At 40.5% G+C, this 27,485-nt stretch overlaps 1 protein-coding gene across 7 annotated transcripts in view; it reads right to left on the bottom strand.

Annotated features, from left to right (window-relative positions):
* Window positions 1–27,485, bottom strand: part of EPB41L3 (erythrocyte membrane protein band 4.1 like 3) — a 157,886-nt gene that overhangs the window by 77,800 nt on the left and 52,601 nt on the right. Inside the window, exon 1 of one of the 7 annotated variants that reach the window (XM_070747576.1) lies at window positions 15,498–15,726. The exons of 4 other annotated variants lie outside the window; for them this stretch is intronic. The gene's annotated coding sequence lies outside the window, so the exon portion shown is untranslated. Of the gene's footprint in view, window positions 1–15,098; window positions 15,222–15,497; window positions 15,727–27,485 lie in introns of those variants that run through there. 2 more of the 7 variants (XM_070747574.1, XM_070747575.1) reach the window with 2 other exon arrangements.

The following is a 27,485-nucleotide window of genomic DNA, read 5'->3' as shown; positions in this document are numbered from 1 at the left end:
TCCTCCAGTCCAATAAGATTGAAATATTCCCAGATAACCAAGCAAGACCTTTCCCCAAGCATTTCATATGGACCTGCACATGCATGGGTTCTAACTGGCAGATGAATTTGAGCAATTTTTTTAGTCAAATGTTCGACAAATTCCTCTGCACTGAAGACGATTACCCAAGCCCTCCTGACTCAGGGCCACCAAGAGACAGGGTAGAGAAACAATGCTGTTTTGCCACTCTTATGAGGTAGGCCTTAATATTGGTAATGTCCAATTGGAGTCATCCTTTGCTTTCATCCCATGGCATTCTAGGCATCTCTTAACTCTTTCAGAAACTACATCTCTGTTATGAACCAAGGGAAGTGTAGGGAAGTGTTTCCCAACCGTGGCAACTTGAAGATATCTGGACTTCAACTCTCAGAATTCCCCAGCCAGCATTCGCTGGCTAGGGAATTCTGGGAGTTGAAGTCCAGATATCTTCAAGATGCCAAGGTTGGGAAACACTGGTGTAGGAAGTAATGAATCAAGAGAGGCTATACAGGAACAATCCTTTCCAGAGCTTCAGCCACCCTTTGATTCCATGTCATTATTGAGGCTTCATGCAGAAGAACTCCCAGAATATCCCCCAGTTTTTGTTTTCTTATTTTGTGCAGGCTATCAGAATTAACTCAAAGTCTCCATGGATTTAACATTCACGGTAGAAACATTAGCCATTTTAAAATGAATCTATGCTTGCTCCCCTTCTGAAAAATACTTTCCAATTTAAACAAGGATAAAGTATCATTACAAATACAGTGGTACCTCTACTTATGAACTTAATTCGTTCCGTGACCAGGTTCTTAAGTAGAAAAGTTTGTAAGAAGAAGCAATTTTTCCCATAGGAATCAATGTAAAAGCAAATAATGTGTGCGATTGGGGAAACCACGGGAAGAGTGGAGGCCCTGTTTCCTCCCAGGAGATTCCTAGAGAGGCCCCACAGAGGCTTCTCCCCGCCTTTTCTGGCCCTGTTTCCTCCCAGGAGATTCTTAGAGAGGCCCCACGGAGGCTTCTGCCTGCCTTTTCCAGTTACAGTTTCAGAGCTCGGGTTTGTAAGTGGAAAATGGTTCTTGAGAAGAGGCAAAAAAATCTTGAACACCTGGTTTTTATCTAGAAATGTTCGTAAGTAGAGGCATTCTTAGGTAGAGGTACCACTGTATTAGCTTGTATTAACAAATCAATTTGCATGTAACAATCAAACCGCTGAAATGTTTAACTTCAAAAATGCAACTTAGTAAATGGTAGTTAGTCAGGTGTTTGCCAATACATTATATGCTTTCCATAAAACAGTATGTAAGAGCCACATATAGAATGGGAGATAACGGTTATTCACAATTATAACTGGATTATTTTTTCAAGGAAAGTCAAGTATATAACACAAGAAATGTCAGCATAATATGTTCATAATGCTTGATGTGGAAATTTATTTGGTTACAAGAAATTCTTGATTTAGCTGAGCCTATGGCAAAGGCCATGTATAAATTTATCAAAATAACATTATATTGTGAGTTGGAAGACACATCTGGCAAAGATTGCCCAACTTTAGATATTTAATCCAGAATAGAAGTCCAAATAGATAGTGCAAAACAGAATGAAATGGAATGACTTCAATAAATATATAAGAATATTTGTACACGCATAGCTAACAATTTTGCTCAAGACAATTTCATCTTATGTGTGTATTAATGAGAGTATTCCAACTTAACAATATTGTATTAAAAGTTATTATTTTAAAATATTTATTGTATTAAAAAGCTATTTATACAAAAATCACATGCTATATGCATGTGCACACCTGTGCCTTAATAAAATTAAACGAAAGCAGAACTGTTTCTATTATTTGGCAGTGACGTTTCTAAGAAAAAGAAGACAATGGGGAAGATAACAATTTCTTCACACAAGAGATAATTAAAGAGAAAATAAAAGTAAAAAAGAAGCTGAAAACGAGGGTGGGAAACATTTCCACACTGACATAAATGCTTCTGATGTAGGAGTTAATCAGTGCCTTTAAGCAAGTCCCTCAAATTAAAATGCTGTTAATTTAAAGCAGTATACAAATGAATTTTAAACACTTATACAGACATATATATATATACTTTGCTGCTAGAAGCTGAGGGATTGATAGCATATAAATTTACCATATTTTTGGAGTATAAGATACACCTTAGTTTTGGGGGAAGAAAATGGAAAAAATATTTGCCTACTAGGTATCCATCTGACTAGCGTCCTTAGTCTGGCCAGCTTCAGCACATTATTTTATCTACTGGTTAGGGCTTTAAGTGAGTTTTGCCCCATTTTATGACCCTTCTTGCTATAGCTGCTAAGTGAATGATTGCAGTTAATAAGTTAGTAACCCGGTTGTTAAGTGAATCTAGTTTCCCATTGACTTTACTTGTCAGAAGATTGCAAAACGGGATCACTTGACCTTGGGACACAGCAATGGTCATAAGTGTGAACCAGTTGCCAAACATCTGCATTTAGATCACACAATCACAGGGATGCAAAGGTTGTAACTATGAAAACGGTCACTTTTTCAGTACTGTTGTAACTTTGAATAAATTGAGGACTCTCTGTACACAAACTGCAAATGAGAAATGAAATCTTAAACTGTTTTATAAATATTTTGGGCAAAGGCTAAGAATGGTCATCTGACTTGTACACTAATTTAATGATACTTGTAATGACATGTTTAATTATATGCTCCCCAGAGGTGAAACGCTCCTGGTTCGCTCGGGCAGGTTAGACATCAGAAAGCCAGTCGTGAAGGCAGCACGAGGCTCTGCCCACCTGTCCAGACAGCGCCATTTGGGTTCTTTTACCTCTGCACATGTGCAAAGCGTTCTGTCCGGGTGGGGAGTGGAGCCGCACACTGCCTTCACAACCGGCTCTCCAATGACCGACAGGCATGAGGGAACCGGAAGCATTTCACCCCTGATGCTTCCCAGCCAAACTGCCCCAAAAAGTGCTTTGAAAGAAATCAGCACTGGTCTTTCAACATGCACAGATTTTTTTCCCCAATCCTTGCACACAGAAAGAGAAAAAATCTTTAAAATAGTGCCTGCGTAAGAAGATGTATGGCAGCAGGGTGAAGAAGACCCAGAAAAATGACTTGATACTAATGAACAGAGAAAACTAAACCAACGAAGTGGAAGTAGTATGAGCATTAACAGAAAGTGACCAAGTAATGCTTGAATGCTTGATTAGAAAGACAGACTGGAAGGGGGGGGGGAGAACTCCCCAAGAAAAGCACTATAGCAAGCTGCTTCAGTATCATATTAAAGATGCACAGAACTCTCCAGGTAAATGAGTGAAAGCTGTAAGTAAATCAAAGGCAATTTTACTTTTAAAGCCAAATATAATTGAATAAATATTGTGAATTTAAGGATAGTCTTAATGCTTAATGCTTTGTTCATAAAATTGCAATGAAATATGATGATCCTTTAACAGAACATATTGTGTAATTTATATAAAAAACAAAATATGGGTGCGGACCCTTCATATTTTTATGTTTGCTATCTTTCTATTTTCCCCCCCATTTTATTTGTGTGTGTCCCCCGCATCCGTCCCACCCACTGTCTGTGACCGGCCCGCCCGCTATCTGACCGATTTCCTCAAGGAGGAAGCCATGGAGTGGGGGGTGAACAAGCGCCTTGAATGAACAGGACAAAAAAAGCACCCATCAACAAGTTCCCTTAGAGCCCCACCGTCGCGGGACAAATTGGGGTCGCCCTTTTTAGTCCCGTTTTGCCACAGGAAAGCAACAATCCCTCCTCCCTCATGGCTGTCTCCTATCTGCGGTGCCAGACAAAAGACAGCGGGTGGGGGGGCAGTTGCTGAGGTTCAGGGCGGTGGCAGCAGCAGCCCAACCGCAGCAGGAACAGACTGGGCAGCCGAGACGGGGGGAAGGAAACAAGAGCCCAGAGAATAGGATGCAAGGGCGGAGCGCTACTGGGGAAGGCGGTGGCGGGCCGATACAGAGGGGAGGAAGGCGGCTTCATGCCATATTGGGTGTTATTGTGCCAAAAGTGAGTGTAATTGTGATAATATGGGGGCAGGGCCAGCAGGGAGTGGGGGTGTGGGCTGCTGGGGAGGGGGCAGCACGAGGGAGGAAGTGAAGGGAGGAGGGGGAGGAGAGCGGAGGGACAAATAAATTAATAAGGAACAGGGGAGAGGTTTGCGCTCTTTGTGTGTGTGTGTGTGTGTGTGTGTGTGTGTATGGGGGGGGGGGGCAATTTGGAAGAAAGAAAACAAGGAAGAGGATAGAACTGAATTAATTATATTAGTCCGACCCTCTAAAACTATCCCAATTTCTCTTGCAACCCCATGGCAAAATTAATTGCCCTCCCCTGATCTAGCGTCTACTTGAAAGGAAAAACGATCCTATGTTGATTTATGATTACCAATCAGCAAATACCCAGCGTGAGGCTGCCTCCCATACACTTCCCCAGGGGGAATGGCAGGAAATTGTCCGGCCCTTTGTGCCCCTCTCAAATTTCGTGGGATTTTTTTCCGGGCTCGGGTTCTTAAGTAGAAAATGGTTCTTAAGAAGAGGCAAAAAAATCTTGAACACCCGGTTCTTATCTAGAAAAGTTTTTAAGTAGAGGCATTCTTAAGTAGAGGTACCACTGTATTTGTATTTATATGCTTTTAAAAACTGTTTAATAATAATAATTGTTTTTAAAAAAATCACTTCTGAGGAACTTCTTCACTTTTAGAGATGTATCAATATGATCATTACAGGAAAATGATGGCCAGCTACATTGGTATCTGGGGCATCTCTATCCAAGAGAAAAACGAAGCGAAGCAAAATAAAGGGCATCAAAGCAAAATAAAACAAATGGTCCTTGCCAGAATTGCTAAAGTTTATCGTGTCACTTCCTGGAGTTGAAGTGCAACACATATAAAGGGCTTCATGTGGGAAGAAGCTAATGAAAAGCAATAGCACGGCCCAGTGTTTCTCAACCTCAGCAACTTTAAGATGTGAAAACTTCACTTCATGTACCCAGCTTGCTGGCTGGTGAATCTGGCAGATGATGTCTGTATGTATTAAAGCTGCTGGTGTTGAGAAACACTGGTCTAGTAAAAGAGCATAACTCCCAACATTATTTTTAGAGCAATAAAGATACAATTATCTGTTGTAGCAGTATTCTGTTTGTAGGTTGTGGCCTAACTCTTCCAAGTGACAACCTGAAGCTTTTTATTTTTATTATCATTTGTTATTATTAGGTCAAATTCAAAAGATTCAATGACCGATGAAACCAAGCCAACTTTCTGTGCAGAAATAACTTGCCCTCTTATCTGAATTTGTGTCAGTCAAAGAAAACAAATGACAAGCCATCTTAAAAAGCAAGCTGGAAAAATGAAATCACTTTAATTGTTAAGCAAATTATTTTTCCCCTTGTTAAGCAAATCACTTTAATTGTTAAGCAAATTATATGGTTATTTTAAAAACTCAGTTTTTCCCATTGAATTTGCTGGTTGAAAGCTAGCTGGGAGAGTGATCATGGTTCATAAATCATCATAAATACATGCTAGTCACTAAGCACCCAAATTTTGATCACTTTACTGTGGGGATGCAGTGATGGTCATAAGTGTAAGAAGCTCATAAGTGAGTTTTTTTAATGCCGTTTTACATTTACGTATATGGTTATCTTAAAAAATCATTGTAAGCTGAAGACTACCTGTAAGTGTGAAATAAATAACTTGCCTGAAAAGTCTACAACAGAAACCACTACAACAGAATTGAAGGATGCTATATTTTCCATGTAATCTTCCCCCCATCCAATCTCAATTACAAACATATTTCCTTTCATCTATCAGTGACAATCTTTTATACAGTGTGTTCAAAAGTAGAAAAACTGCCAACATTTTGAAGACGTTCAACCGATTGTTAGATACAAATCATATTCCCCCAACTGCCATACAAATTGTTTGATATAAATCACAGTCACTTAGGGATCATTATCAGATAAATCTTGGTGATCTTTTTTCACCAGCTTGGGGGAGGGAATCAAAATTTAAACTTTACACAGGCATTAAAGTCTTATACCCAGGAGAAGCGTAATCTTTGTTTCATTTTTAACTGTGATTAGCTAAAGCGGGAAAGTCAGCTACACATTTAACATTGCCAAAGAAATAAATATACTATGTATGTGCAGTTTTCAGGTGTGTTTCTGTATCTCCCTGTCTTCCACACAATAACCCATCTCTTCTTATCCATAGTTGCTGCTGCCATTTCTCTTTGCCTTCATCCCTTCTATCCGTCCATGAGCCATCAGCAAGAACAGTAAGTAAAATGTTGGTTAGTTATTGCACATCACTTCCCCACCCTGTCATTAACTGTTTATTCAAAGTGGGCCAACAAATAAGCAGCAGAAGTGACAACTCTAAGCAGAACCAAAAGCCTCTATTTGACAGCGGCTCAAGACAGAATAAGAAGTACATGTGACAATGGCTCCAACAGGACAAAAGTACCTGTGACAGTGGCTCAAAACCAGGACAAAGTATTCCCATCCGTCCAAGGACTGATGTACCCTATAAGTCAGTGTTTCCCAACCTTTTTTGAGCCACGGCACATTATTAATATTTTCAAAATTCTGGGGAACACTGAAGGGGGGGGCGGGGGGCGGGGCTAAAGAAAAGTTTGGACAAAAAAAAATCTCTTCCTCCATTTCACTCTATTTCTCCCTCCCTCTTTCTCTCTCTTCCTTCCCTTCTTTCTCTCTCTCCATCCCTCTTTCTTTCTTCCTCTTTTTTGCTCTTTCTCTCTCCCTCCTTCCCTCCCTCCATGTCTTTCCCTCTCCCTCCTTCCCCCTCTCTTTCTCTCTCTTGCTTTCTTTCCCTCTCTTTCTCTTGCTTTCTTTCTCTCTCATTCTCTCTCCCCTCCTTTTTCTCTCTCTCTCTTTCTCTCTCGTTCACCATGCCGGCAACAGAGAGAAAAAGAAAGAGAGAGAGAGAGCTGGAGAGAGAAGGGAGGGCGCCGTTGTCTTCGCCTCCGCCCGCCGGCTCTGCAGCTAAGAGGCAACAGCAGCCATCAGCCTCCTCGCCCTCCCAGACGTTCCCAGCGCCCAGCCACGCGCCGCCTCCCGTTAGCCCAGCTGACCTTTCCCTGCTGCCGTTTTCTCTTCATGGCGCAAAGCCACACAGTCCCGGACTCCCGGATCGCTCGCTTTTCCGGCCAGCAAGCGCGGCGCGGCGCTTTCCTGTGCAGATGGCTTTGCTGACCGGAGAAGCGAGCGATCCGGGAGTCCGGGACTGTGTGGTTTTGCGCCATGAAGAGAAAACGGCAGCAGGGAAAGGTCGGCTGGGCTAACGGGAGGCGGCGCGTGGCCGGGCGCTGGGGACGTCTGGGAGGGCGAGGGGAGCCAGCGGGCGGAGACGAAGACAACGGCGCCTTCCATTCTCTCTCCGGCAGCGAAGGAGAGGGGGCGGATCACGCCCCAAGACAGGAGGCGGCGGCGGAGGAGGAGAGTGGGCGGATCGGGCGGGCAATGGGGCAGGGCAGAGAAGCCAGGGGCGCGTTTGGCCAGAGGCACCGTGGGGAGGCAGGGGCGGCCGCGGCTCCCTTTACTCCTACTGCCGGACCTCCCCGCCCCTGCCTCCTTTTTCCCGCCTTCCTTCTTTGGGGCCCAGCCGGAAACAGCTGCATCGGGCAGAGTGGGAGCTCCAGGTCGGAGGCACTGGCGGTCTGGCACTGGCAGTGCCCCGCCCACCTGGAGCTTCCTGCGGCACACCTGACCGTGTCTCGCGGCACACTACTGTGCCGCGGCACACCGGTTGGGAAACGCTGCTATAAGTGATGCAGCCTCTTCACTGCAGTCTTATTACAATGCTACTCACAATGTCAGATAATGTTGAACCTTAGAGTTGAAATTTGGTTTTTGGTTTTTTTAGAGCAGTTTAGAATATACAGTAGAAGAAAGTGGCTACAGGCATTGGTCATGGGGAAGGATAATGAGGATCAAGTAACTTAAATAGCTTATGTAAGTGGAAGCCCTTTCCAGTTACTTCGATGTTCTGTATAGAAACAAGTCAGCTTGGGGAACAGCTGTAAAATAGTGATTAAGGGACAAAATTGTTTCAAATCCTCCCTCAATTACAGTGTTACATGGATGCATTTAGGCAAATTACTTTACTTTTAGTTGTTCTCTAGTAGAAATAGAGATAGATGGAAGGCAGAAGAGAAATTCATCATTGTCACAACCAACCAGCAATCCAAATTGTAAGAGCTCTTGCAATTGAGACATAAAACTAAATTTTAAAAACATTTTGGAAGGAAACAGTGTATAGTTCTGTACTTTGTAATTTTGCGATCACTTTCATGTTAAGACTGCCATGGAACATGTGTTTTGGGGCCCATAGAGCACTTCTGACCATGGTAAGTGGTTGTAGACTGTCCCCAGGATCACGTGGGGACAGGTCAGCTTTATGGCTCATTGCAGCACTCTGTAGCACATAACCACGATTCACTTAATGACCATAGTGTTTTCAGCGAAAAAGCCAGAAAATTGCTTCTTGTTATATAGGTACCTCAACTTAACATAACAACTTATGACCAGATTTCCAACCCCAATTATAGACATAAGTCACAGACTATCTATCAGACTAACTGTTTAATTATCTAAATTAACTTAACTTATATGCCGCCCCGAGTTTTCGGAGAGGGGCGGCATATAAATCCAATAAATTGAATTGAATTAACAGATATGATCCAAGGCAGTGATTCCCAAAATGGTTGTCTATAAAAATCTACCACCCAGTCTGTCTTAGCTTCCCTATAGTCACCAGCCAAAGTTTACTCACTTCACTTCACCTCATGTTCCTGCTGTCTCTCCACATTCATGCCCAGTTAGTTGTTAGACCAGACCCATCCCAAATCAACTCCCTGGTTTTCAAAGCAAACCAGCTATACAAGCCAGAAATGATTACGGGTAGCCAATTAATCAGTCTGCTTCTGCCTACTATAAAAAACTGGTTCTTTGATATATGCAAGTAATAAAATAGTGATGTGAATACTAACATTTTAAAAAATGACAACAGTGAACAAGTTATCAATTGCCAGTCTAAACTGTGATCTCACACAAACAAACCCAAAAGGAAAGTGTGATTTAGAAACTATAAAAATGAGAATTTAAACATGAGATTCTCCCTTAGTCCACTGCGTTAGATTTCAGAAATTGTTATGAATCTCTCAACCAACAAGTTCTGACAAGATTTATTGTTATTATTGCAATGGGTACATTAAAAAAAATCAAGTGGTAAATATTTAATTCTGGGGGAAAATGCACCGGAAAATGAGTAAGCAATTTAAATATAGATTAGATTAGATTTATTGGATTTGTATGCCGCCCCTCTCCGCAAACTCGGGGCGGCTGTAGTTGTTTTATTCACTCTGAACATACACGCTCTTTAAGACTAAAATGTTTCGAGAAGGTCTTTAATTGGATAGCTCTTAAATTTTCCAAAAATTCATTTGAGAAAAGATTACGGAGAAGACAACATACACTATTTGGCTAGTTCACATGTAATTTATAGAGGGCAGTAAATATTTGACCAAATTTATGTAAACAGCAAGGTTCTACATATATTTCATACCTTTGATTGAAATGGCATCACAAACTGGAATGATGCTTTGAGGAAGATGAAATTTAACTCATTTGATGCTATATTTTAATTAGTCTCAATAATTTATCTAACAGTTTAGCGTTCACAGTGACCTGATTTGTTGATACAGACCAATGTTGTGCTGTACACCTAAATGATAAAGCAACAAATCTATTTATATGGAGTAACACTGAAGATTGATTCCGATATAGTAAAGGTATCTCAAATTGTGATTTATTTTTAGCTGCTCCTTACATCAGTGTTTCCCAACCTTGACAACCTGAAGATATCTGGATTTCAACTCCCAGAAGTCCCCAGCCAGCATTTGCTGGCTGGGGAATTCTGGGAGTTGAAGTTCAAATATCTTCAAGTTGCCTAGGTTGGGAAACACTGCCTTACATTACTTGACAAGTTGCTCCTCCAATATCATTATGAGAGCTATTGCTAATGGCAAGGCTTAGAACAATAAGCCTGCCGGATAGTCCCTGCCAAGGGACATATGGGTAAGCCATATGTCTTCTTGCAACCTATTTTTCCTACTTCTGCCATATGTCAAAAGTACTAGGAAGCAAGACTTTTGTCATTACATGTCTACTGAAGTCATTTTCAGGTTATCAGGAGTTAACACTTGATAATAAAACCTATGTAATCAGATGTGCTTTTAAAATGATAAAATTGTGGTGTCATGGTTAAAATAGACCTGAAAATAAAAGTAGGAAGCCTAACGTTTAAAGAAAAACGAACGATGTCTGCCTATTATGAAATTTAGTCTGCTAATTTTCCCCTCCAGATAGGTTTCTTGATATTTTCTCAGCTTGCATAATTTTGGTGAAAGCAATTTATCAATATTTCTGCTGTACTAACACAATCTAGTGGGCTAAGAATGACTTATGTTTAACACAGATGGAAAATAGTATTTGCACAGTTGTACTTGTAATGTTTATTTCAACTTGTGTCAAACAGTTTAAAGGTTTGGAAAAATATTTTGAAATGCCGACAGATGTACAATCACATGGCATCTTCTTTCACAAGTTCACAATTAAGAGTTTTCCAAATTACTCTGTTTCTGTGGACATGAATCCAGTTGAGGGATTGTTTCAGCCTGCCTAATTAGATCTGGCAGAGAAGGAATATTATGAGTATCATGGGCTGGGGATCTACATGTGCCTCCTCTAATAGGAAATCCATCATAAACATCTTTCACTCCAAAATTAGATTAGCTCTATAAATTTCTATATTCCAAAGATCTTCAACAACTGGTTATATTATCAGGTCTAGCACTCCAAGAGAATCAATGGTTTGCCTTTGATGGCTCCATTGTTGAGATTCCATTCTTATCCTCCCTTCATCTAAGATTGTATCTTTGGTTTTTATTGGTTTGATATTCATTGATATGGATTTTTATATTTTATACCTCTTACTTTTACATTCGTTATTTTATCAGAAAGTTGTATACTCCCCAAAGTAACTTTAGGTGAGATTAAGGGGGCAGGGGGATATCAAGTTCTTCGGAGTTGGACGGCAGAGAAGTTTAATTAATTAATTAATTAATTTAATTATTTATTTATTTATTTATTTAATTAAATCTAGACAGACAGATGATAGACAGACATCCTTCAGTCCATATATAAAATATTATTTGGCTAAAGTTTATTTGATTGGATTAAATTTGTTAAACTTGCACAGTGAATTCTGCAGTATAACAAGTATAACTGACATTCTCTGTTTTTAACAAGAATGCTCAAAATTAGGATATATTGAGGAATAATGTTTTCAACTAATTTTAGCAAATATTCTAGATAATCTAGAAATAAGCATCTCTAGATTATCACGGAAAACACATTTACCTAAGAATAAATCCAACTGGGCATGTGGGGTCATTCTTTTGAGTAGACATGCACAAGGTGCAGTTAACATTGGCACAAGTATATTGTCAAAAACAATTCTATAATATTATTGGAGACAATTATTGGAAAAAATAAATGAGGAATAGCATAGCATCTGTTTTTTGTCATTTTATTTCTAAACATATACAGACATGAAAGGCCAAGACAACTGTAATCTTATTTATTGGATTTATTATGATAGTCCAGACAGTCAGTCCCATGGCCCCACCCTAATTTTCTTGAGCCAAAGTGATGTCATGTCCAAAGCAGCATTAAGACTTCATTGCTACAATTCCAATTTTTTCTGTAGCCTCCACCCTTTTTTCCTAGCATGACACTACAAAAATAAGAGGGCCATCAATGACCTTTCTCAGGGCAGACACAATGGAAGCAGTAGATTTTACAAACTTTCACTTTCCATAATAAGGAGGTGCAATAATTCAGAAAAACATTCAATCAAAGCAGTTTCTGTAAAAACCAACATTATGACAAGATTATGGTTCTCCCTGAAACCACACATGGTTGTCTTTACTAGCAAAAGAATTAGACTAGCTTTACCAGGCTAACAATCATGCTATCTAAAGAAAGTCAGAAAAAAGGGCAGCTACTGCAAGTTTATTTCTCTAAGAATAGTTTTACTTTACATCGCTCTTTACCAGTCTGTTCTCTTGAGCTGTTTGATTGCAATTTCCATCAACCTCATTCATCATAGTCATGTTAATGGGAGATAATAGGTATAATGGCTGAGTGCATTCGTATCAGATTAAGAAAGAAAATCATATTTCACATAAGATACTTTGCTTCCACTCTAGACTCCGGATTCTATTAAACTGTTTCATTTAAAATAATTAAAGCTAACCTATTACACTTATTTATCTAGGAGAAAGTGCATTAAATTAGATAGAGCTATATAATTTCAAGGTGAATTCAATGGAAGATGTGGATAGAAGAGTTAGCTAAAGGTTAAAAGTACTGTACTGTATTACCTTCCAACTTCTACAGTAAGACAAGTACAAGATGACATAGTATAAAGCCCCACTTTTCAATATTATAAAGGTACCAATCAAATATGACAAATGATAAGCAAAACCCAAATTTTATCTACTCCAATGCTCCTTTATAAGTTGCACTGTTCAAACAGAATTTAAATACAAGTCAAATCTATATAAGTAAATTATCTATAGTTATTCTTCACTTTTAGAACACTATTAACAATGGTAATGAAATCATTAAAAGGCTACAGTGGAAAACCATTTTATTTTTAATGTATTGCACAAATAATTATCCTACATATTTAACTTATATCATTTATCAACTGACTTACGTAGTTAATAAAACAAAAACAAATTTAAAAAGTAATAAAAAGCTACAAATAATACCATATTTTGCAATGAAATATCAGTACAAAATTGCATGAAATAGAACCCTATGCACAAAGAAGTTTAAAATTCAAACTTTCTGAGAAATGTAAAATAGAAAAATATGTTCAACAGAAACCTTAGGACAGTTCACACAAGAATGTTTTATATGAAATGGACAACTACTTTACATTGAGCATTTCTTTCCAAATATGCAGAAATTCATCCCGACTTTTGCAATCGAATACACAAGTCAACCAGCCATCAGGTTTTTTTAAAAAAAAGAAAGTTACACTCAAAACCCAGAAAAGTTAACACTTCCAAACAGCACCAACATTTAAACACAATGCACCATATGTTGATTCTCAGCTTACAAGTTTGCCTGCTTCTTTGCTCCCCTCCAGTTTCCTCTCCCACCCACCCCCATCCTATACATCTGATTAATACCAGCTGTTTCCCTCGATCTTTCCATTCAAGCCCGCAGGAGCCTCCTTTCCTCAACTTTAAACTCCACTCTGCAGCCGAAATACATAACAGCCACAAGGGCCTCGGGATTAGAAATGCAAAAAGGAGGAGATAGCGCTTCCACTGCAGAGGTCCAGATCTACAATTTACTATATAACCACACCCACCGCATTGCAGAAGCCATAAACGGGGGAGAGACGGGGTGGCGCGGGGAGGGGGGGGGCAGACTGGAGCCTATGGAGAGAGAGAGAGAACACGATGCCACCAACCGAGCCCCCTCCTCTCCCCCCTCAAAAGAAGCCACCCCAGACGGGTGCAGAGAATCCTACAAAAGAGCAGTCAAGTTGAAACCAACCCAAGGGACGCGAATGGGTTCTAAGTTAAAGAAGCGCGGCGGAGTAAAAAAAACCCACCACATGGCATTTAAAGGCGGGATGAACGAAGCTTACTTTTGCTCCTGCCGCCAAAACTACTTCGCAGCATCGCTCACACAGAAGCTGAGGCATTTCTTTTACCTTTCAAAAAGCAGCGACCCATCCACCCTTTTATTTCCATTTATTGGCGATAAAAAGACCCAAGCTGGGTCGCCGTCAATAATTAACAGGGAATCAGGACGACGGCGCTTGAGGGACAGCAGTTATCGCAAGGCTGTCGCCAGAAATGGGGAAACATTTGAGAGCGCAGACGGCCAAAAAGACCGATTAATAGGACCTCGCTACCCTCGGAAAGGGAATTCCTGTGAAGAAGTCGTCCCGTTTACGGGGAGAGGGGAGCTCAGAAAGAAAAAAAAACAAGGTTCTGCGTGACCTATAAAGGAGGCACCCGCGCATTTCTCTCATTTTAGATCCAGATCTCAATAGACTGGAGTGAAGCGACGCGACGACTTCCCCTATGAGGAAAAATCAGGCCACCTGAATGAACCCATTTGCCCCGCACCTTCAAGTAAATAGAATAGCCATTTTTATTGGCCAAGTGTGATTGGACACACAAGGAATTATCTTTGGTGCATATGCTCTCCGTGTACATAAAAGAAAAGTTCAACTGTTGGGGCTGCGGGTGTCCTATTTGCCGGGGGAGTTCTCCTCACAAAATGAAAAGCTGACGGGCCGGAATGCCTCCCAGACTTGGCTTGGCGTTCGTCTGCAGTTTTTGCCAGGCGAGCCTTTCGCCAAACGTAGGGAGAGGCAAGCGGGTTGCACGAAGCGCGCCTGAGGAAAACTCAAACCTGCCCCCACCCTCCCCAACTCCCGGTCCAACACGGACTTCTTCCCAATTTCGGCCGGCGCGGGCTTTTATAGCCCTCGGCCGATGAAGGCTATAAAAGAAATGACAAACATGCCACTGCCCCCCCATCCCCTTAACGATGCGACTCTATTCCTTCGGGATTGCAGCGGCTCCCTTTGGAGACCTTAATTATGCAGGGAAAGAAAAGGGAAAAAAAGTCAACTTGCACGTGCGAGCGTTACGTTTGTCGGCTCGCTCTGACAAACGCAGCGCCGTTTCCAGCCGATTCATGCTGCGGTTTGCCTCTGCATGTTTCCGAGGCGGACCCGTGCCATTCCTCCACGAGCCCTTCGGCATTGATCGCTCTCCTCCCCCGGTTTTTTCCTCCCTCCTTCCTCCCCTTCCAAGCGCCCTCTTCCCCAGCCCCGATTTTCAGGGCACCCCGGGAGGGGTGAATACGCAAATCAGCAGCAAGAACTTGGCCGGGATTAGCAAACCGAGCCTACTTCTTCGCCATCTAAATCAACTCATCCGTTACCTAGTTTAGCCAAGTCATCCAAATGAATGGGCCAGTTGGACCCAGGCCATAAATTCCTCCCGTTTGCGCGCTTGTGTGCATGTGCGGCGACTTCCACCCAAGTATTTCCCCCTCCCCCTCTCCATAGACACGGGACGCCAATGTACATATATATCCGCCCATCCCGGCGTTCTGCGGACCGATCCCGCTCGGAACCTTTCCCCGTGAACTGTTAACTTAAAAATGGCTCCTAGGATATACATCACTACAGACTTAAATCAATGCAGAGGGGGAAGGCCTGAGCAGCTTCTGATGATCCCCATTTCTCCAATGCTACTTTACACAAGAGATTCCTCCCTCCCCCTCCCCCCGACTGCATGATAACCCCGTGCAAAAAGGTGAGAGGGGTGGTCTGCGTACCTTGTGTATATATATATACAGTATATATATTTAAAAAGCCGCAGCCGCAGAAAAACCCGGACCCGGGGATCGAAGTCTGTTCCAGCGCGTCACAAGGACGTGCAGCAGCTGCAGCAGTCAGAGCCACGCGTCAGCAGCAGGAGCGGCAGCACAGCCGGGCTCTGCCCAGGACGAGCCCTCCGCAATTCTCAGCAAATCAGAAATGTGCAAGCGCTTCTGAGATCCCCCCTTCCCCTCCCCTCGACCGACCTAAACGAGGTAGGAGCTACATCCGGCCAGTGTGTGAGTGTGTGTTTTAAAGTAGAAAATCATTTTTTTTACTTAGAACCGGATGTTGTTCTATGAACACTTAAATATCGAAGAGGGTCTCCCAGACCACCTCATACATAAGAACATAAAAAGAGCCATGCTGAATGGGGCCAAAGTCCATCGAGTCCAGCATTCTGTGTCACAGTGACCCACCAATTGTCCATGGGGCTCTTGAGCAGAAAGAGAAGTGCACCAGAATGCCTACCGTCCCCTGTCCTATAGTCTCTCCTATATCTCATATCTTCTCTACTATCTCTTCTATCCATTATATCTCTTCTATGTCTTGTATTTATTTTATCTCTTGTATTTTCTGCTATTCTCTCTAGTTATATTTTACTCCTATATTTCTCTTCTATACTCTCTTTGATACATTCTACTCGCATATATCCTCTATTATTATTGTGTATTATTGTGTATTGGACAAAACAAATAAAAATAAAAATAAAACCCTCCTTTTCCCTTGACCCCCCAACAAATAGTACCCTTGGGAATCCTGCCTGCCTCAACCAACATGGAGGTGGCATGGACATCCGTTTCAATAATCACCGATACACTTGGCATCCATGAATCTGTCTAATCCTGCCTTGAAGCTATCCAGGCTGACAGCTGTCACAACCTCTTCTGGAAGTGAATTCCATAAACCAAGCACCCTCTGGGTGAAGAAATATTTCCCTTTATTTGTCCTCACTTTCTTACCTATGAGCTTTAGGGAGTGCCCCCTAGTCCTAGTATTGTGTTAATAGTATTGCACCTCCCTTATGATACCAGATTACAACACCTTGGTCTCTTCAGCCTTGAAAGACGGCACTTAAGGGGTGACTTGATCAAAGGGTATAAAATCATGCATGGGATAGAAAAGGTGGATAGAGAAAAATTCTTTTCTCTATCACACAATGCTTCAAGGCAGGATTAGACAGATTCATGGATGCCAAGCATACAGATGGTTATTGAAACAGATGTCCAAGTGCTGCCTCTATGTTGGTTGAGGCAGGCATGATTCCCTTGAGTACCACTTGTTGGGGGTCAAGGGAAAGGAAGGGTCTTTCCTTCTCTTTCTGCTCAAGATCCCCATGGACAATTGGTGGGCCACTGTGTGACACAGAATTATTATTATTATTTATTATTATTTATTGGATTTGTATGCCGCCCCTCTCCGCAGACTCGGGGCGGCTAACAACAATGGTAAAAACAACATGTAACAATCCAATTTAATAAAGCAACTAAAAACCCTAATTATAAAAACCAAACATACACACAAACATACCATGCATAACTTGTAATGGCCTAGGGGAAGAAATATCTTAACTCCCCCATGCCTGGCGACAAAGGTGGGTCTTGAGTAGTTTGCGAAAGACAAGGAGGGTGGGGACCGTTCTAATCTCTGGGGGGAATTGATTCCAGAATGCTGGACTCATTGGGCTTTGGCCTGATTCAGCATGGCTCTTCTTATGTGTGACCTTTTCTATCCCATACATGATTTTATACACTTTGATCAAATCACCTCTTAAACTCAGTCTTTCAAGGCTGAAGAAACCAAGGTGTTGCAACCTGGGTTCATAAGGGAGGTGCCTCATTACATGGCATGATGTCTGCATTTGCAAAATGGCATTAGCAGCTTCTGCTTTTGTTTTTGATGGAAAACCAACCAGTTATATAGCACACCAACAGGTATTTGCCATCTCTTCATCGGAGACTGGAAGAGGGAGTGGGGGAAGATGCTCCATCCAGAAGATTCCTAGGTTGCTCTCTTCCCAATTGCTATTTTATTCTACGCTGTGCCAATGCAGCAAAGAAATGTGGAAAGAAGAAGGCAAGGTCAGCTTTGACACTCTTCTTGCTCTCCTGGTCTGACCACTGAAAACGGGATTTATTTATTTATTTTTATTTGTTTTGTCAAGTACGTATTGGTGGTATACAAAGATATAATATTTATATACATGATACTAGTAAAAGAGAAACATTACAACAGGGGGCAGAAGGCACTCTGGTGGACTTATGCACGCCCCTTACTGACCTCTTAAGAATCGGGAGAGGTCAACAGTGGATAGTCTAAGGGTAGTGGATAGTTTAAGGATAGTGGACCATATTATTGGCTAGAGAAAAAAAGGACAATCTTTTCTGACTGCAGCTCTGGATAGTGCAGCACAGAACTAATAATTGAAGGAAGAACCATCTAATTTTGTCAATTATCTCAGTAGCCTGGTGTGGGGAGATGGGAGATTAACTCAACTACTTCAGTTTTTAATACCATCCACCAGGAGGGACAGAGAACATAGGAAGAGGCAAAAATCCTTCTTCTGTCTCTGCACCTCCCAGAAGGCATAGTTCACTAGTCAACCACTTTCTTTTGTATAGTTCCTGTTTCTGGATAAGTCAAGTGTCTCTCCCGAAGTATGCTAAGAAATGGGATGTGTAAACACCTAGGAAGTTGCAGAAGAGATGGTAGTCGAGCTGTCAGAGAGACCACCGCCAGTTGTCCAATCTTCTGCACTTGCAAAAGTACTTGACAGCTTTTGTTTTCTCTCACACTAAAAATGACAAAATTGATAAAGGTGTCCATTTTTGTCAACGGTGGCAATGGAGAACCTGCACAACACAAAGAAGATGACATTTGTGTTGGCTAGAAGTTCATTAGTACATCAATACTTCTTCCTTTCAAAGCAGGTTATAGTGATTTCCCTAAGGCACCTTCCCATTACTATTACCAGATGGGAAAGACAGAAAACAAGAACTTAAGCCAGAGCAGAGCTGAAATCCCAAAATTGTAGAAGTTGGTAGTTACAAGATGACTGCTACATCTGACTCATATGACTTTCCTTAGGCCAAACAAGAAAGGAATAATAGATTACCTGAACAACTGTATAGCAGTTACCAATTATCTTTCACTGTTTCATAGTAATTGCTTCTCATATCATTCCCCAATATTAATTCACATAGCTGATCTTTTTTTTTAGATCTATCAGCCTGGAATTTTTGATTGGGTTACTATGTCTGCATAACATTTATTTCTGTATTAAAGGTTTACCCAATTACCCATACAGCCATTCTTCCATGCTTTCATCTCTGGGTGGAAATTATCTGGGTATAAATTATACTGGTTCCACAATGGGCTTATATTGTGCCATGTATGGAGGGTAAGGCAGATTACTTTAGAATCAAATAATTCTAGTGCTGGAAAATACCTAGGAGATATTCTAGTCTAACCCCCCCCCTGCCCATGGTAGACTGCTTACTCCATCCTGAACAAATTATTGTCCAATCTTTTCTTAAAAACTTCCAGTGATGGAGTATTCAGAACTTTGGGAGGCAAGCTGATCCACTAATTGTTCTCACTATCAGGAAATTTCTCCTTAGTTCTAGGTTGGGTGTTCCTCTGATGAGCTTTCTATCCTCTGCTTCTTATCCTACCCACAGGTGCTCTGCAGAATAAATCTTCCTTGTGACAGCTCTTCAAGTATTGGAAGACAGCTATCTTGTCACTAAACAAGTTCCTTAGTCATTCATCCTATGGTTTAGTCTGCAGCCCCTTATTATATCTTTGTTGCTTTTCTAGTCACTCTTTCTAGTATTCAGCATCTCTTTTGTATTGTGATAACCAGAACTGGATGCAGTATTCCAATATTCTTGGTGGTATTTCTCTTTTGAAGCAGCTTAGGACTGCCCTGGCTAATGGAAAGATGCAGGAAACATTATCTAGGCAAAAGACCAGAAGCATTTTAAAGTCCAGAACAAGATAACAGCCAGAAACAGATCAAGCAGATGCCTCCCTAATTTACCAAATTACAAGGAAAAGAGAGTACATCATCGTCAGATATACTGTACATGATTCTATTGTTATAGCCAATTTCAATAAAAAATATTTTTAGCTTTTCCGTGGAGAGTTTATTTCCTGGACTGGACTACCTAGTAGATTATTATTTTTATTATTATTATTTATTAGATTTGTATGCCACCCCTCTCCGAAGACTCGGGGTGGCTCACAACAGTAATACAAAAACAATATAACAGTGAGACAAATCTAATATTAAAATAAAACATATCTAAACCCCCAACAATTTAAAACCATACAACACATACATACCAAACATAAAATATAAAAGCCTGGGGGAGGATGTCTCAGTTCCCCCATGCCTGGCGATAAAGGTGGGTCTTGAGTAATTTGCGAAAGACAAGGTGGGTGGGGGCCGTTCTAATCTTTGGGGGGAGTTGATTCCAGAGGGCCGGGGCCGCCACAGAGAAGGCTCTTCCCCTGGGGCCCGCCAAACAACATTGTTTGGTCGACGGGACCCGGAAAAGGCCAACTCTGTGGGACCTTATCGGCCGCTGGGATTCGTGCAGCAGAAGGCGGTTCCGGATGTATTCTGGATATCACCCATGTGACAGTCATTTTTTTTCCTGGCTGAAATATAAATGTTAACAGTTGGGGGGAAAACCCATCATCAACTGTATATGAGAATGATCTTGGGGCACTGGGAACAGGCAGCTTATTCCACAGCAGGAATATGAGTGTAACAAGCCTTCTCAGAAGGAATCTTCCTTAATTTCTTTGAATGTAAAGGTGATGGGATGTATTTTCAGACTTGCATTGTTCTGTTATTGAAAATTTACAAAAAAGTAAAATTAGTGGAATCTGAGTGGGCCTCTTCTCTGGACATCAGTTACTATAAAGAATATGTATCAGGATGGTACTCATAAGGGCGGAAATTTCCATCCAATTGTTTTATTTGTTTTTTGTCTCCAAAGGACTGCTGATCTCAATCTAATGAACATTCAATGGGATATATGTGTGTGTGTGAGAGAGAGAGAGAGAGAGAGAGAGTGAGAGAGGGCATGTGTGTGTTCTGCTGTGTAGAATTCTTGAAAGATTGTTTGGTTATGTACTATCAAGTAGCAACCATACAGACCTTCATGGCACCGGACCAGATTATCTCAGGGACCACCTTCTGCTGCACGAATCCCAGCAACCGGTTAGGTCCCACAGAGTGGGTCTTCTCCAGGTCCCGTCAACTAAACAATGCTGCTTGGCGGGACCCAGGGGAAGAGCCTTCTCTGTGGTGGCCCCGGCCCTCTGGAACCAACTCCCCCCAGAGATTAGAATTGCCCCCACCCTCCTTGCCTTTCGTAAGCTCTTTAAAACCCACCTCTGCCACCAGGCATGGGGGAATTGAGATGCTCTTTCCACCTGGGCCTTTACAATTTCATGTGTGGTATGTCTGTATGTATGTTTGCTTTTTATATTAATGGGTTTTTAAATCATTTTTAGTAATTATTGGATTATTATTGTACATTGTTTTATTACTGTTGTTAGCCGCCCCGAGTCTCTGGAGAGGGGCGGCATACAAATCCAATAAATAAAATAAAATAAATAAATAAATAAATAAAATACAGACAAACCTTCAAAATTATTTGTCCCAAACTCCGATCTTTCACTGGTACAGCCATCACAGTAAGTGATCACATTTTCTTATTGTTTCTCATCCTTTTCTTCTCTTTTTGCTATTCCAATTCTCTTCCTCCAAAATCCATGGATTAAAAGGTTATTGTTTAGTCACTAAGTCATGTCAGTTGCTTCACAACCCCATGGACCATAATGTGCCAGACCCGCCTGTCTTTCACTGCCTCCTGGAGTTTGCCCAAATTTGTTGATTGAAACTATAACCATCTCATCCTCTGCCATCCCCCTCTCCTTTTGCCTTCAATCTTTTCCAAGATAATGTTCCAGACAAGCATTAGGTACTTATCTGTACTACAAACTTAAAGTAATTGGCTATTTTTCATATTCTTTTGGAATCCTAGCTAAGCAATTTCAATCAGCTGTCCTCAATTAACCTTCTAAAGTGATTCCAGAATACAAAAATAATATTTATAATACAATCAATTTTTCATTGATTCAATTTATTTTACCTGGAATTAAGTTTCACTAGCTTCATAGGAATTTAAGGGTTTAATTTAATTTAATTTAAGATTTTAATGTTTAGAGCTGAATTTTTAAGTAATTATTTCAGTAATCCATTTTAAAGAATTCTAAAATGTTTCCAAATATGGTGCACTTAAGGTGAGCCCTAACTTCTTCAGCAGGTTATGACATGCAATCAAACTCTGGAAACATTACATTGATGAAACCATTCTAGAATCTGCTTATATTTAATGATCTCTCCTGGAAAAAATAAGTAAATTGTAATCAAAATGTTTACATTTCAGCTGTGCAGTTAGCTATGGAAGTTGGAATCGAATGTGACACTTGTATCTCCTATCCAGGTTAGAGGGCAAATTGTTTGAAATTGCTGAGTGGTATAACTGATTTCTCTAATGTTTTCGGGGACTGACTGAGGATCACCTGGAGCTACATATTGATTATTTATAAGCATAGTGTTTTATTTATTGTAGTTTATTTTGATCTGCTGAGAGTGTGGTGGTTTTATTTTGTTTTATTATAAGCTGCCTTGAGTCAATTATAATTTAGCAAAATATATCAAACATATTTTATATTTAAAAAATGCCATCAAAAGCTGTCCAGAATATAATAAATATAATAAAAGTTCTTAAATTAGTTTACATTAAATTATGTTGCATACAAACTCCAGTTCATTACCAATAATTTGATTGCTTCTCATTCAGCTTTTGTTATACTGTATTCTCAACAGCTTTTATATGGATTTTTTAAAATAAAATATTTTTGATATATTTTGATATATATTTTGCATATATATATTTGTTTTCGTAAATTTTCACGGGTATGTGTATGTAGATTGTTCTGAGTTCGGGTTTTGCCCTGTGTAATATTTTGCATGCAAAATATTAAAATGTGATAACACAAATGTAAAACACTATTCAACAACTTATAACATTTTCACTATTTCAGTGCAGAGTGAGCATTTTAAATTATATCAAATAGAAAAATGTAAAAAATCTTCTAAAATATGACTTTTTATAGTTTAAAAAAACAGACATGGAAGCCTGAATACTCTTTCTGTGTGATACTCCTCAATTTATGACCACAATTCAAGCTGTAACCTCCTTTGCTAAGCAATTAAGTGAATTGCTTCCAACTTTGTGACCTTTTTGATTACAGTCATTGGCTTTTCCTATTGACTTTGCTTGTCAGAAGCCCCCTGGGAAGATTGTAAACAGCAATCACGTGACCCTGGGACATTGCAACCATTGTAGATACATGCTGGTTGCCAAGCACCCAAATTCAGATCACATGACCTTAGGGCACTATGAGAATATTGCATGGTGTAAATGTGAGGAGCTGTCATAATTCACTTTTTTCAATACCTTTGAACAATCATTAAATGAATGAGCATAAGGTGAGGATTACTGGAGTACAGTATTATAAGTAAATACATTATTTGACAATATAATATCTTTAGAGCAAGTAGATTAAATATATGGAGGAAGGACTAAACTGTTCCATAGTTTGCTAGAAGTTGGGATTGCAGAAAGACTTAGGGTGAAGAATGATCATTTTCTCTTTCTCTTTTTCTAAAATTGACATATAATAAAACATGAAATATAATCTTCCTACTAATTTCCAGTGTCTTGAGACTAGAAAGATACCAGTGTCTGATATTAGAGATGAAATAAAAATGATAATTGTGTCCTTTCAGATTACAACTCTCTATTTACTTAATGGGAAATAAATGCCACTGAGCTCAGTAGACTTTTGTCTGAGCAGACATATGAATAGGATTACACTATAAAGGGCAAACAATTTATGAACTAATTACTACTTTAGGCAGGATCCATGTTCAGAATAGGATGATCTATCTACAATTCCATATGCCTTTCAAAAGTCAACTTCTAGAAACTGGTGGACCATTTATAATGATCATGGCTATGCCAAATAAAATGTTTGTAAACTGAACTTCCTTTGGACAAAGGACTGTATAGGCATCTTTAAATAATGTAAGAACACTGTTAATAGGAATAAAGTTAAATATTGTCATACATAAAAGTACAATATACCTTGGATCAATAGCAGTATTGTATGAACCTACTAACATTGCCAAAATGCAGGTATCAGTTTTGAACCAACTCTAGGACCAATTAGCCATATTTGTAACTCAAACAATCATGTGACAAGGTCCAGGTACTATTCAAAATTTAATTTAATTTAATTTAATTTTTAATTTAATTTTTAATTTAATTTTTAATTTAATTTATTTATATGCCACCCAATCCCAAAGGGACTCAGGGCGGCTTACAATAATAGAATAAAACAATAATACATTAGAAGTAAAATAAAAACAGTAAAAAACCCATTAAAATGTCCTGAGCCAACTGGTCTTGTTGGGGTTGAGCTTGAGCCTGTTGGCTCCCATCCAGACCCTTACAGCTTCCAGGCACCAGCACATCACATCAACTGTTCAATATCAGCAAAATTAAAAAGATTTGAGTATGTGAAAACCAGGAATTTGTTTCTTAAAAACAATACCTACATATATATGACAACCTGATTTATATGTTACCTATCCAGGCTCCAGCTATCATTTCAATTATCTTGCCCTCAATCTTTTATAAAAGGTATTTGGCATTTAATTTTGCTATGGTGTCAATTAGACCAGTGATTTTCAACCTTTTTTGATCCGCGGCACATTTTTTACATTTACAAAACCATGGGGCACATTGAGTTGGGGGGGGGGGGGCGGCTAAAAAAATATTGGACAAAAAAATTCTATCTCTTCCTCCCTTTCGCTCTATTTCTCTCTCCCTCTTTCTCTCCCTTCCTCTTTTTCTCTCTCTCTCCATCCCTCTTTCTTTCTCTCTTCCTTCTTTCCTCTTTTTTGTTCTCTTTCTCTCTCCCTCCCTCCCTCCCTCTATGTCTTTCTCTCTCCCACCTTCCCTCCCTCTCTCTCTTTCTTTCTCTCTCTCTCTCTTTCTTTCTTTCTTTCTCTTGCTCTCTCTCTTGCTTTCTTTCTCTCTTGTTCTCTTTCTCTCTTTCTTTCTCTCTCTTGCTTGCTTTCTCTGTTGTTTGCTTTCTCTTTCTCTTTCTTTCTCTCTCTCTCTCTTGTTTTCTTTCTCTGAGCTTCACGGCACACCTGACCATGTCTCGCGGCACACTAGTGTGCCCCGGCACACTGGTTGAAAAACACTGAATTAGACTAATCAGTCTATAATTTGAAGGGTCATTCTTACTGCCCTTTTATAAATGGAGACCATAATAGAGAACACCCAACCTGCTAGAATTTGTCAGGAATTATTTATATGACTAAATAAACCAGCAAGGAAGGGTATGTGTGTGTGTGTAAACCAATTAATGGTACAACATTTTTTTAAAAATAATATTTTTTATCAATTTTATCAATTTTATCTGTAGTTATCATTTCCATATTATTGCTTATAAGAAATGTAACCATAACCAAAAATGCATAATCAGTACACATTCCAATTCAAGTGGTCTTGCTGAATTAAGTGCTTTAGAGCAGTGGTCCCCAACGTTTTTTCCACCAGGGACCAGTTTCAGCAGGACAATTTTTCTATGGCCCAGTGGGGGCGGAAAGGGGCGTGGTTGGGGGCGGGATTAAGCATGGGGGTGCTGGTCCTCCCCGCCCCTCTTTCCCGCCATCGTCCTGTGGCCGGCAGAACCTGCCTCCCAAGCCCTCTTGCCCAGCGGGAGCTAAGCGCTGGAGAGAGGGGGTCAGGCTGGCCCTCCTGCCTCCCCCAGCCAAAAACGCAAAAACGCCCCGCGGCAGAAGCCAAAAGAGGCTTGAGCCTCTCGGTCCTTCCCGCCCCTCTGTCCCATCCATCGTCCTGTGGCCGGCAGAATCTTCCTCCCGAGGCCTCTTGCCCGGCGGGAGGCGAAGCGCTGGAGGGAAGGGGTGGCGGCATGAGGGCTGGCAGCTGCTGACTCCACGGACCAGTGCAACATGCCCCGCGGCCCGGTACTGGTCCGCGGCCCGGTGGTTGGGGACCCCTGCTTTAGAGTACCGATCTGGAGCAAAAGAAAATGCCATAAGGTTTTTAATTTGAAACCTATTAAGTGTTGATATGGTTCATAATAAACCATGTCTAATATCCCAAATATCTTCTAATACAGAACTGTGTTATTTACATAACTCATACTTATAAGTTGAAATTATAACATTGAAATCTTTTTTAGCCTTTTCCTTACGATCTCTGCTAAAATGTTGCTCAAACATTTCTATCATGCATGCATGCAAACATACATACATTTGTTTTCTGTCAATATGGTTGCTTTCTGCTGATTTGGAGGTGAGCCTGTAGCTTAGACGTGAATATCCTGCCTTGCACGCAGAATCCTACAGGTTCAAATCCCGGTAAGGGTATGTCTAGCTGATGAAAGCATAACAAGCTCGAAATATATCTATACTAGGCTCCCTTCCTTTTCACTCATCAACAAAAATATGTAACCATATGTATGTATGTATGTATGTGTGTGTATATATATGTGTGTGTGTGTGTGTGTGTGTGTGTGTATATATATATATATATATATATATATATATGTTTTCGTAAATTTTCACGGGTATATGTATGTAGATTGTTCTGAGTTTGGGTTTTGCCCTGTGTAATGTTTTGCATGTCTATGCGATGTTTCGGTGAAATCACATTCACCATCTTCAGCCTGAAGATGGTGAATGTGATTTCACCGAAACGTCGCATAGACATATATATTTATAACATATATATATATATATATATATATATATTTGTTTTCGTAGATTTTCACGGGTATATGTATGGCACACACACCACTGTAGAGAATAAGACCCACGTCTTTCCCCCAAAGGTTTCAGCCTTCAGGGCCACAAGCCAGAGTCAGAAACGCCAAAGATCACAGCCAGGTCCAAGGACTCCCAAAGATAATACTCCACAATACAGGAAGGGTGGGTCTGCCTTTTCAGCCCTGTAGCCTAGAGGTTAATTCTCTGCCTTACAAGGCAAAGGTTGCAGGTTCAAGTCCCAGTGAGGGTATGGCTAGCTGATGAGGCCAAAATAAGGCTGAAATAGATCTATCCTAGTCTCCCTTAATTTTCAAATTCAGCCAAAACATGTGACATATATACAGTGGTACCTCCGTTTTCAAACGCTTCTCAGTTCGAACAAATCAGTATTCGACCAGGAAATTCAAGAAACTTTTGCCCTGAAATCCGAACAAATATTTGGAACTCGAACACTCAAGAGAGCTGAAGACAGAAGCCGGCAAACTACACACAGAGAGAGAGAGCCAGGGACAGAAACAGGCAATCGAGAGAACTGAAGCTGGAAGCCGACTACACAGAGAGAGAGAGAGAGAGAGACATGGGGACAGAAGCAGGCAAGCTAGAGGGAGAGACAACTGAGGAGGGGAATTTATCTTAAATTGTTTCAGTTCTCAACCAAATCGGTTCTCGACCACACTTCCAGAACAAATTGTGGTCGAGAACCGAGGTACCACTGTATATGATTAAGATAGATAGATAGATAGATAGATAGATAGATAGATAGATAGATAGATAGATAGATAGATAGGTAGGTAGGTAGGTAGGTAGGTAGGTAGATTTATATATATATATGGTTTATTTATTTATTTATTTATTAATTATTTGGATTCATATGCTGCCCAACTCCCAGAAGACTCAGGGCGGCTTACATCCGAATAAAGATTAAAAAGCTATAACAGAAAAACTTCCCAAAAACAGTAATAAGCATCTAGAAACTGCTATCGCACAATTT

Source organism: Erythrolamprus reginae, chromosome 3 (assembly GCF_031021105.1).
Source record: "Erythrolamprus reginae isolate rEryReg1 chromosome 3, rEryReg1.hap1, whole genome shotgun sequence".
In the NCBI taxonomy this organism is placed as follows: domain Eukaryota; kingdom Metazoa; phylum Chordata; class Lepidosauria; order Squamata; family Dipsadidae; genus Erythrolamprus; species Erythrolamprus reginae.
The sequence above is the reverse complement of the archived record's forward strand: the minus strand, read 5'-3'. Positions and strand labels throughout refer to the sequence as shown.